At 48.5% G+C, this 12,226-nt stretch overlaps 1 non-coding gene and 2 pseudogenes across 1 annotated transcript; all 3 read left to right on the top strand.

Annotated features, from left to right (window-relative positions):
- The first annotated feature begins 7,747 nt into the window (after positions 1 to 7,747).
- Positions 7,748 to 9,687, top strand: LOC148298260 (small subunit ribosomal RNA). Its single transcript, XR_015839212.1, has one exon. It is a non-coding gene; the product is annotated as a small subunit ribosomal RNA (ribosomal RNA).
- A 357-nt stretch (positions 9,688 to 10,044) lies between these two features.
- On the top strand, positions 10,045 to 10,206 carry LOC148298259 (5.8S ribosomal RNA; annotated as a pseudogene).
- A 337-nt stretch (positions 10,207 to 10,543) lies between these two features.
- LOC148298258 (large subunit ribosomal RNA) overlaps positions 10,544 to 12,226 on the top strand; it is a 4,078-nt pseudogene continuing 2,395 nt past the window's right edge.

Raw genomic sequence — 12,226 nt, 5'->3', positions numbered from 1 at the left:
ATAATATTATACGAGGAGTTATTAATACATAATATAACACAAGGAAGGGTGAACGGCGGGAGTAGCTATGATCAGCTTAAGGTTGCCAAATGCCTCGCCGTCTGACATTAATTCGACCCTCTCGATGGCTCGTCGGACAAGGCCCGGATCGAGCTCTGAACGCGGTCAAGCGACGCCGACGCGCGGCAATCGCGAGTACCCTACGCTGCGCGAGTACTACGAGTCGGAGTGTTTGTTCGTTTAGATAATGTATATATATATATATATATATATATATATATATATATATATATATATATATATATATATATATATATATATATATATATATATATAAAATATTATATAAGGAGGGGTGAACGGCGGGAGTAGCTATGAACGGCTTAATGCCTCGCCGTCTGACATTCGTCGGGGAGTACGAGTGATTGTTTATTCATGTGAGAGATAACAGAGAGTCGGAGTGATGGATTATTTACAATAGATAATATTATTAATTGAATAAATCAATTAATCAATATAAGGTTATTAATGAGAAGGGTGAACGGCGGGAGTAGCTAAGATCGGCCTAAGGTTGCCGAATGCCTCGCCGTCTGACATTAATTCGACCCTCTCGATGGCTCGTCGGGAATGGCCCGGATCGAGCTCGCGACGCGGTCAAGCGGCCGCGCGTACCCCACACTGCGCGGGTACTACGAGTGGGAGTTAATATATAATATTATACGAGGAGTTATTAATACATAATATAACACAAGGAAGGGTGAACGGCGGGAGTAGCTATGATCAGCTTAAGGTTGCCAAATGCCTCGCCGTCTGACATTAATTCGACCCTCTCGATGGCTCGTCGGGAATGGCCCGGATCGAGCTCGCGACGCGGTCAAGCGGCCGCGCGTACCCCACACTGCGCGGGTACTACGAGTGGGAGTTAATATATAATATTATACGAGGAGTTATTAATACATAATATAACACAAGGAAGGGTGAACGGCGGGAGTAGCTATGATCAGCTTAAGGTTGCCAAATGCCTCGCCGTCTGACATTAATTCGACCCTCTCGATGGCTCGTCGGGAATGGCCCGGATCGAGCTCGCGACGCGGTCAAGCGGCCGCGCGTACCCCACACTGCGCGGGTACTACGAGTGGGAGTTAATATATAATATTATACGAGGATATTAATACATAATATAACACAAGGAAGGGTGAACGGCGGGAGTAGCTATGATCAGCTTAAGGTTGCCAAATGCCTCGCCGTCTGACATTAATTCGACCCTCTCGATGGCTCGTCGGACAAGGCCCGGATCGAGCTCTGAACGCGGTCAAGCGACGCCGACGCGCGGCAATCGCGAGTACCCTACGCTGCGCGAGTACTACGAGTCGGAGTGTTTGTTCGTTTAGATAATGTATATATATATATATATATATATATATATATATATATATATATATATATATATATATATATATATATATATATATATATATATATATATATATATATATATATAAAATATTATATAAGGAGGGGTGAACGGCGGGAGTAGCTATGAACGGCTTAATGCCTCGCCGTCTGACATTCGTCGGGGAGTACGAGTGATTGTTTATTCATGTGAGAGATAACAGAGAGTCGGAGTGATGGATTATTTACAATAGATAATATTATTAATTGAATAAATCAATTAATCAATATAAGGTTATTAATGAGAAGGGTGAACGGCGGGAGTAGCTAAGATCGGCCTAAGGTTGCCGAATGCCTCGCCGTCTGACATTAATTCGACCCTCTCGATGGCTCGTCGGGAATGGCCCGGATCGAGCTCGCGACGCGGTCAAGCGGCCGCGCGTACCCCACACTGCGCGGGTACTACGAGTGGGAGTTAATATATAATATTATACGAGGAGTTATTAATACATAATATAACACAAGGAAGGGTGAACGGCGGGAGTAGCTATGATCAGCTTAAGGTTGCCAAATGCCTCGCCGTCTGACATTAATTCGACCCTCTCGATGGCTCGTCGGGAATGGCCCGGATCGAGCTCGCGACGCGGTCAAGCGGCCGCGCGTACCCCACACTGCGCGGGTACTACGAGTGGGAGTTAATATATAATATTATACGAGGAGTTATTAATACATAATATAACACAAGGAAGGGTGAACGGCGGGAGTAGCTATGATCAGCTTAAGGTTGCCAAATGCCTCGCCGTCTGACATTAATTCGACCCTCTCGATGGCTCGTCGGGAATGGCCCGGATCGAGCTCGCGACGCGGTCAAGCGGCCGCGCGTACCCCACACTGCGCGGGTACTACGAGTGGGAGTTAATATATAATATTATACGAGGATATTAATACATAATATAACACAAGGAAGGGTGAACGGCGGGAGTAGCTATGATCAGCTTAAGGTTGCCAAATGCCTCGCCGTCTGACATTAATTCGACCCTCTCGATGGCTCGTCGGGAATGGCCCGGATCGAGCTCGCGACGCGGTCAAGCGGCCGCGCGTACCCCACACTGCGCGGGTACTACGAGTGGGAGTTAATATATAATATTATACGAGGAGTTATTAATATATAATATAACACAAGGAAGGGTGAACGGCGGGAGTAGCTATGATCAGCTTAAGGTTGCCAAATGCCTCGCCGTCTGACATTAATTCGACCCTCTCGATGGCTCGTCGGGAATGGCCCGGATCGAGCTCGCGACGCGGTCAAGCGGCCGCGCGTACCCCACACTGCGCGGGTACTACGAGTGGGAGTTAATATATAATATTATACGAGGAGTTATTAATACATAATATAACACAAGGAAGGGTGAACGGCGGGAGTAGCTATGATCAGCTTAAGGTTGCCAAATGCCTCGCCGTCTGACATTAATTCGACCCTCTCGATGGCTCGTCGGACAAGGCCCGGATCGAGCTCTGAACGCGGTCAAGCGACGCCGACGCGCGGCAATCGCGAGTACCCTACGCTGCGCGAGTACTACGAGTCGGAGTGTTTGTTCGTTTAGATAATGTATATATATATATATATATATATATATATATATATATATATATATATATATATATATATATATATATATATATATATATATATATATATATATATATATATATATATATATATATATATATATATATATATATATATATATAAAATATTATATAAGGAGGGGTGAACGGCGGGAGTAGCTATGAACGGCTTAATGCCTCGCCGTCTGACATTCGTCGGGGAGTACGAGTGATTGTTTATTCATGTGAGAGATAACAGAGAGTCGGAGTGATGGATTATTTACAATAGATAATATTATTAATTGAATAAATTAATTAATCAATATAAGGTTATTAATGAGAAGGGTGAACGGCGGGAGTAGCTAAGATCGGCCTAAGGTTGCCGAATGCCTCGCCGTCTGACATTAATTCGACCCTCTCGATGGCTCGTCGGGAATGGCCCGGATCGAGCTCGCGACGCGGTCAAGCGGCCGCGCGTACCCCACACTGCGCGGGTACTACGAGTGGGAGTTAATATATAATATTATACGAGGAGTTATTAATACATAATATAACACAAGGAAGGGTGAACGGCGGGAGTAGCTATGATCAGCTTAAGGTTGCCAAATGCCTCGCCGTCTGACATTAATTCGACCCTCTCGATGGCTCGTCGGGAATGGCCCGGATCGAGCTCGCGACGCGGTCAAGCGGCCGCGCGTACCCCACACTGCGCGGGTACTACGAGTGGGAGTTAATATATAATATTATACGAGGATATTAATACATAATATAACACAAGGAAGGGTGAACGGCGGGAGTAGCTATGATCAGCTTAAGGTTGCCAAATGCCTCGCCGTCTGACATTAATTCGACCCTCTCGATGGCTCGTCGGACAAGGCCCGGATCGAGCTCTGAACGCGGTCAAGCGACGCCGACGCGCGGCAATCGCGAGTACCCTACGCTGCGCGAGTACTACGAGTCGGAGTGTTTGTTCGTTTAGATAATGTATATATATATATATATATATATATATATATATATATATATATATATATATATATATATATATATATATATATATAAAATATTATATAAGGAGGGGTGAACGGCGGGAGTAGCTATGAACGGCTTAATGCCTCGCCGTCTGACATTCGTCGGGGAGTACGAGTGATTGTTTATTCATGTGAGAGATAACAGAGAGTCGGAGTGATGGATTATTTACAATAGATAATATTATTAATTGAATAAATTAATTAATCAATATAAGGTTATTAATGAGAAGGGTGAACGGCGGGAGTAGCTAAGATCGGCCTAAGGTTGCCGAATGCCTCGCCGTCTGACATTAATTCGACCCTCTCGATGGCTCGTCGGGAATGGCCCGGATCGAGCTCGCGACGCGGTCAAGCGGCCGCGCGTACCCCACACTGCGCGGGTACTACGAGTGGGAGTTAATATATAATATTATACGAGGAGTTATTAATACATAATATAACACAAGGAAGGGTGAACGGCGGGAGTAGCTATGATCAGCTTAAGGTTGCCAAATGCCTCGCCGTCTGACATTAATTCGACCCTCTCGATGGCTCGTCGGGAATGGCCCGGATCGAGCTCGCGACGCGGTCAAGCGGCCGCGCGTACCCCACACTGCGCGGGTACTACGAGTGGGAGTTAATATATAATATTATACGAGGATATTAATACATAATATAACACAAGGAAGGGTGAACGGCGGGAGTAGCTATGATCAACTTAAGGTTGCCAAATGCCTCGCCGTCTGACATTAATTCGACCCTCTCGATGGCTCGTCGGGAATGGCCCGGATCGAGCTCGCGACGCGGTCAAGCGGCCGCGCGTACCCCACACTGCGCGGGTACTACGAGTGGGAGTTAATATATAATATTATACGAGGAGTTATTAATACATAATATAACACAAGGAAGGGTGAACGGCGGGAGTAGCTATGATCAGCTTAAATGCCTCGCCGTCTGACATTAATTCGACCCTCTCGATGGCTCGTCGGGAATGGCCCGGATCGAGCTCGCGACGCGGTCAAGCGGCCGCGCGTACCCCACACTGCGCGGGTACTACGAGTGGGAGTTAATATATAATATTATACGAGGAGTTATTAATACATAATATAACACAAGGAAGGGTGAACGGCGGGAGTAGCTATGATCAGCTTAAGGTTGCCAAATGCCTCGCCGTCTGACATTAATTCGACCCTCTCGATGGCTCGTCGGACAAGGCCCGGATCGAGCTCTGAACGCGGTCAAGCGACGCCGACGCGCGGCAATCGCGAGTACCCTACGCTGCGCGAGTACTACGAGTCGGAGTGTTTGTTCGTTTAGATAATGTATATATATATATATATATATATATATATATATATATATATATATATATATATATATATATATATATATATATATATATATATATATATATATATATATATATATATATATATATATATATATATAAAATATTATATAAGGAGGGGTGAACGGCGGGAGTAGCTATGAACGGCTTAATGCCTCGCCGTCTGACATTCGTCGGGGAGTACGAGTGATTGTTTATTCATGTGAGAGATAACAGAGAGTCGGAGTGATGGATTATTTACAATAGATAATATTATTAATTGAATAAATTAATTAATCAATATAAGGTTATTAATGAGAAGGGTGAACCGCGGGAGTAGCTATGATCGGCCTAAGGTTGCCAAATGCCTCGCCGTCTGACATTAATTCGACCCTCTCGATGGCTCGTCGGGAATGGCCCGGATCGAGCTCGTGACGCGGTCAAGCGGCCGCGCGTACCCCACACTGCGCGGGTACTACGAGTGGGAGTTAATATATAATATTATACGAGGAGTTATTAATACATAATATAACACAAGGAAGGGTGAACGGCGGGAGTAGCTATGATCAGCTTAAGGTTGCCAAATGCCTCGCCGTCTGACATTAATTCGACCCTCTCGATGGCTCGTCGGACAAGGCCCGGATCGAGCTCTGAACGCGGTCAAGCGACGCCGACGCGCGGCAATCGCGAATATATATATATATATATATATATATATATATATATATATATATATATATATATATATATATATATATATATATATATATATATATATATATATATATATATATATTATGATGAAGATGGAGAGGAAGAAGAAGTAGAAGAAAAGTAGTAGAAGAAGAAGAAGAAGAATAATAATAATAATGATAACAAAACTAATAATCATAATAGTTATGATAATACTGATAACAATGATTATAATAATAAGAAGAAGAAGAAGAAGAAGAAGAGGAAGAAGAAGAAGAAGAAGAATAGTTATCATAATAATAGTAGTAATAGTAATAATAATAATAATAATTTCGTAAGATGAAGAAAAAGAAGAAGAAGAAGAACAAGAGCAAGAAGAAGAAGAGGAAGAAGAGGAAGTCGAAGAAGAGGTATAGGACCACGAAGAATAGAAGAAGAAGAAGAAGAAGAAGAAGTAGGAGAAAAGTAGAAGAAGAAGAAGAAGAATAATAATAATAATAATAACAAAACTAATAATCATAATAGTTATGACAATACTGAATAATAAGAGGAAGAAGAAGAAGAAGAAGAAGAAGAAGAAGGAGAAGAAGAAGAAGAAGAGTTATCATAACAATAGTAGTAATAGTTAAAATAATAATAATTTCGTAAGAAGAAGAAAAAGAAGAAGAAGAAGAAGAAGAACAAGAGCAAGAAGAAGAAGAGGAAGAAGAGGAAGTCGAAGAAGAATAGAATAGAATAGAAGAAGAAGACGATTAAGACGAAAAGTAGACGACGAAGAATAGAAGAAGAAGAAGAAGAAGAAGAAGAAGGATGATAATAATAATAATAATAATAATAATAATAATAATAATAACAAAACTAATAATCATGATAGTTACGATAATAATGATAACAATGATTATAATGATAAGGAGAAGGAGAAGAAGAAGAAGAGGATGAATACTTTTTAAAAAAATATATATATCTGCGTGTACACGCATCGACGTGTAAAAAATATGTATATATATTCGTAACGTGTATCCGCTATCGAAACGAAAATCGTGTAGAGAGAAGTGAAAAAAATTATGCGCGCCGACCATCTGGACTCGATCACTCGCCGTACCCCGCGCGGGAGTTACGCTAAGCCCGAATCCGCGCACCCGCCTCGGTCTAGTCGCTCTCGGGGCCGGGGCCGGCGAGACCGGGCCGCCGCGGTACTGTATGCGCGTCCGTAGTGGCGCGCTGATTTGCACAGCGTTCGCAAACCGCGGCGGCCCATCTGTCGGTCGCGTCGGCGGTACATTTGCGAAACTCGACGCGGCGTTCGCCTTCTGGCTTCGCCGGCGCCCGTGTCTCATCTCTGGAGTTCCGCGCGAGTAGAACTTGACCAAGAAATGAAAAAGAGTACGGTCGGAGGAGGTAACTCCCCGGCCACACCGTTGCCTCACGGCTCACGGCGTACGCGTTTTACGAATGGGAATTCATAATTTAGGCGACGACGACGCACTCCGTGTGATCGATCCCCGCCTGCTCTCCCCGCTCGGCTCTTCGAGCAAGAGAACCACCGCAGCGGCAAGGCAGAGTAACAACAATACACATGCCCGATAATGAGCAAATTGTTCTTTTATCGACGGAGTGTGAGTGTCACAGAGCGTGGCGCGGCGGGTGACTCCGCCGCGCGCGAACACGCCGTGTCCGAGCAGTGTCTCTCGGTTACGCAGCTAACCCGAAGAACAGCTCCCTGGTTGATCCTGCCAGTAATCATATGCTTGTCTCAAAGACTAAGCCATGCAAGTCTCAGTAAAAGCCGAATTAAGGTGAAACCGCGAATGGCTCAATATATCAGTTTTGGTTCCTTAGATCGTACACGGTTACTTGGATAACTGTGGCAATTCTAGAGCTAATACATGCAAACGAGGTCCTGACCGGCAACGGGAGGGATGCTTTTATTAGATCAAAAACCAATCGGCGGCGGGGTTCGCGCCCCGTCCGTCGCCATTCGAGATGACTCTAGATAACTTTGAGCTGATCGCACGGTCTAGCACCGGCGACGCATCTTTCAAATGTCTGCCTTATCAACTGTCGATGGTAGTTTATGCGACTACCATGGTTGTCACGGGTAACGGGGAATCAGGGTTCGATTCCGGAGAGGGAGCCTGAGAAACGGCTACCACATCCACGGAAGGCAGCAGGCGCGCAAATTACCCACTCCCGGCACGGGGAGGTAGTGACGAAAAATAACGATACGGGACTCGTCCGAGGCCTCGTGATCGGAATGATTACACTTTAAATCCTTTAACGAGGATCCATTGGAGGGCAAGTCTGGTGCCAGCAGCCGCGGTAATTCCAGCTCCAATAGCATATACTAAAGTTGTTGCGGTTAAAAAGCTCGTAGTTGAAATTGTGTCCTGCGGTGTCGGTCTACCGAATGCGGTACGACAGGCACGTCTGCGGGGCTTCTCGCCGGTGCGTCCACCGCCGGTGTGTCGCGGTCGTCCTCACGGTCGGCCGCGCGCCGAGGCGGGCCGTCGCGGCTGTTTACTTTGAACAAATTAGAGTGCTCAAAGCGGGCTAACACTTGCCTGAATATTGTACGCATGGAATAATAGAATAGGACCTCGGTTCTGTTTTGTTGGCTTTCTGATACCAGAGGTAATGATTAATAGGGACAACTGGGGGCATTCGTATTGCGACGTTAGAGGTGAAATTCTTGGATCGTCGCAAGACGGACTAAAGCGAAAGCATTTGCCAAAGGTGTTTTCATTAATCAAGAACGAAAGTTAGAGGTTCGAAGGCGATTAGATACCGCTGTAGTTCTAACCATAAATGATGCCAGCCAGCGATCCGCCGAAGTTTCATAATTTTAACCCGGTGGGCAGCTCCCGGGAAACCAAAGCTTTCGGGCTCCGGGGGGAGTATGGTTGCAAAGCTGAAACTTAAAGGAATTGACGGAAGGGCACCACCAGGAGTGGAGCCTGCGGCTTAATTCGACTCAACACGGGAAAACTCACCAGGCCCGGACACTGGAAGGATTGACGGATTAACAGCTCTTTCTCGATTCGGTGGGTGGTGGTGCATGGCCGCTCTTAGTTGGTGGAGCGATTTGTCAGGTTAATTCCGGTAACGAACGTAACTCTAGCCTATTAAATAGACGTGCAACCGGTATCACGAGGGTCCGCGTGCGCGCGTTCCGCGGCGCTCGCGTCGCGTGCGTGCGTCTCGCGGTCTTCACTACCGGCGTACAATGAAAATCTTCTTAGAGGGACCGGCGGTATATATAGCCGCACGAGATTGAGCAATAGCAGGTCTGTGATGCCCTTAGATGTCCTGGGCCGCACGCGCGCTACACTGAAGGGATCAGCGTGTCCTCCTTGGCCTAACGGCCCGGGTAACCCGATGAAACCCCTTCGTGATAGGGATTGGGGTTTGCAATTCTCCCCCATGAACGAGGAATTCCTAGTAAAAGCGAGTCACCAGCTCGCGTTGATTGCGTCCCTGCCCTTTGTACACACCGCCCGTCGCTACTACCGATGGATGATTTGGTGAGGTCTTCGGACTGGTGCGCGGAAGCTCGTCTCGGGCGTCCGACGCGTCGGAAAGTTTGACCGAATTTGATCATTTAGAGGAAGTAAAAGTCGTAACAAGGTTTCCGTAGGTGAACCTGCGGAAGGATCATTTCCTGTGTAATAATATATTTTGTAATATATATACATACTTGTATGTAAAATACACGAATCACGATGCGCGGCCGAGAGCCCGACATCGCTGCGGCGGAGATCGCCCTAGGGCGCCGCCGCGAACCGCGGACCCGCCGGCGTCGCGGGACGGCTCTCTCGATCCTGACGGGTCGGGGGACCGCGCCCGCGTCCGGTCGCGATTTAGTGATGCGCGTGTGCGTGTGCGCGCGCGCATCACCATTAAGGTTGCTATTTTTTGTTGTTTTGATCTTCTAAGGTCAGTTTGCGCTCGCGCGAACACCCAAAACGCGACGGATAAACAAGTGAACGAATGACAATTTTAAAATTGTACAATTATTACCCTGAACGGCGGATCACTCGGCTCGTGGGTCGATGAAGAACGCAGCTAAATGCGCGTCAGAGTGTGAACTGCAGGACACATGAGCATCGACATTTCGAACGCACATTGCGGTCCGAGCAAGACGTAGTTTGTCCACGGACCACTCCTGTTTGAGGGTCGCGCACGCAATGCGACCAGACTTCGCCGCGGAGTCTCTCACCCTCGTCCGCGAGGGGGGGGGGCCCCGGCGAGCGCGCTGCCGGCGTCGCCCGCGCCGCCCGACCCGCTCCGGCGGTCGGCGCGCGCGCGGGCGTCCGGTCAAATGTGTGACGAATTTCGAGCGCGCGGCCGGGACGCTAACGCGTGTCCGGGGGCTAGCGACGACGCTGTGAAACCGCGATCGATCCTTTTGCGATCTTCGCGGGGCGATCCTCGCGCCCTCGACGCGGTCCCGCCGCCGCGCGCCTCTGTCTGTCTGTATTATTTATATATAATATAAAAATTATCTTTCTGTCGTCGACCTCAAATCAGGAGAGATCACCCGCCGAACTTAAGCATATCAGTAAGCGGAGGAAAAGAAACTAACGAGGATTCCCCGAGTAGCGGCGAGCGAAACGGGAAGAGCCCAGCGCTGAATCCTGCGGCCCAGGCGGGCCGCCGGGAAATGTAGCGTTAGGGAGGAGAGTAATATATACACGCGCGGTCATTAGTCACGGCTGCCTGTCCAAGTTCATCTTGAACGGGGCCCGCTTACCCGCAGAGGGTGCCAGGCCCGTAGCGACGGTAGCCGGCCGCGACGGTCTCTCTCCCCAGAGTCGGGTTGCTTGAGAGTGCAGCCCTAAGTGGGTGGTAAACTCCATCTAAGGCTAAATACTACCACGAGACCGATAGCGAACAAGTACCGTGAGGGAAAGTTGAAAAGAACTTTGAAGAGAGAGTTAAAGAGTACGTGAAACCGTTCAGGGGTAAACCTGTGGAACTCAAACGAGCGAACGGGGAGATTCATCGCGTCTTCCGTCGGGGCCCGCGTCTCGGTGCACACCTTCGCCCTCGGCACTCGTGTCGGGGCGGCGGGTGTCCGGGTGCGCAGCCGGGCCCCCGGAGCGCGTGCACTTCTCCCTCAGTATAACACCGCGACCCGTCGCGCCCCGGTCGAATGCGCCGTGCGGTTGTCCCGTCTCGCTATGCGGGGCGGAGCCGCGGCGTCCACGGCCGGGGCCGGTCGAACATTTGACGAGCGACGGTAGAGAACGAGGATCGCGTCCGCCCCACCTGTGAGGGCGTCCGTCGCGTCACAGCCGCTTCCTTATCGCGGCCCCCGGCGTCTAGTGCGTCGCGGGCGTCGCTTTTCGGTTGCCGGCGGTTAGTGGCGCGCTCTCGGACGGGACGCGTCCCGGTCGGCGGTGGTTTTGTTTTGGGCACTCACAGGACCCGTCTTGAAACACGGACCAAGGAGTCTAGCATGTGCGCGAGTCATTGGGAACGCTGATAAACCCAGAGGCGAAATGAAAGTGAAAGGTCGGCCTCGAGCCGGCCGCAGGGAAGATGCGCGGGCGTCGCCAGACGCCCCGCCGCATTCCCGAGGCGTTTCGAGAAAGCCCCCGTGCGATTATCGAGACGCACTGAGAGCGTACACGCTGGGACCCGAAAGATGGTGAACTATGCCTGGTCAGGTCGAAGTCAGGGGAAACCCTGATGGAGGACCGAAGCGATTCTGACGTGCAAATCGATCGTCCGAACTGGGTATAGGGGCGAAAGACTAATCGAACTATCTAATAGCTGGTTCCATCCGAAGTTTCCCTCAGGATAGCTGGCGCTCGAGAAACATGACGTTCGCGTCATTCTGACAGTCTCATCCGGTAAAGCGAATGATTAGAGGCATTGGGGTCGAAATGACCTCAACCTATTCTCAAACTTTAAATGGGTGAGATCTCCTTCTTGCTCGAAGATGAAGTAGGAGCTCGGATGGGAGTGCCAAGTGGGCCAATTTTGGTAAGCAGAACTGGCGCTGTGGGATGAACCAAACGTCGAGTTAAGGCGCCCAATGAACGCTCATCGGAGACCATAAAAGGCGTTGGTCGCTCAGGACAGCAGGACGGTGGCCATGGAAGTCGGAATCCGCTAAGGAGTGTGTAACAACTCACCTGCCGAAGCAACCAGCCCTGAAAATGGATGGCGCTGTAGCGTTCAGCCTATACTC

Source organism: Brachycentrus maculatus, unplaced genomic scaffold, assembly GCF_059751285.1.
Source record: "Brachycentrus maculatus isolate JH-2025_06_01 unplaced genomic scaffold, ASM5975128v1 h1tg002293l, whole genome shotgun sequence".
Classification (NCBI taxonomy): domain Eukaryota; kingdom Metazoa; phylum Arthropoda; class Insecta; order Trichoptera; family Brachycentridae; genus Brachycentrus; species Brachycentrus maculatus.
The sequence above is the reverse complement of the archived record's forward strand: the minus strand, read 5'-3'. Positions and strand labels throughout refer to the sequence as shown.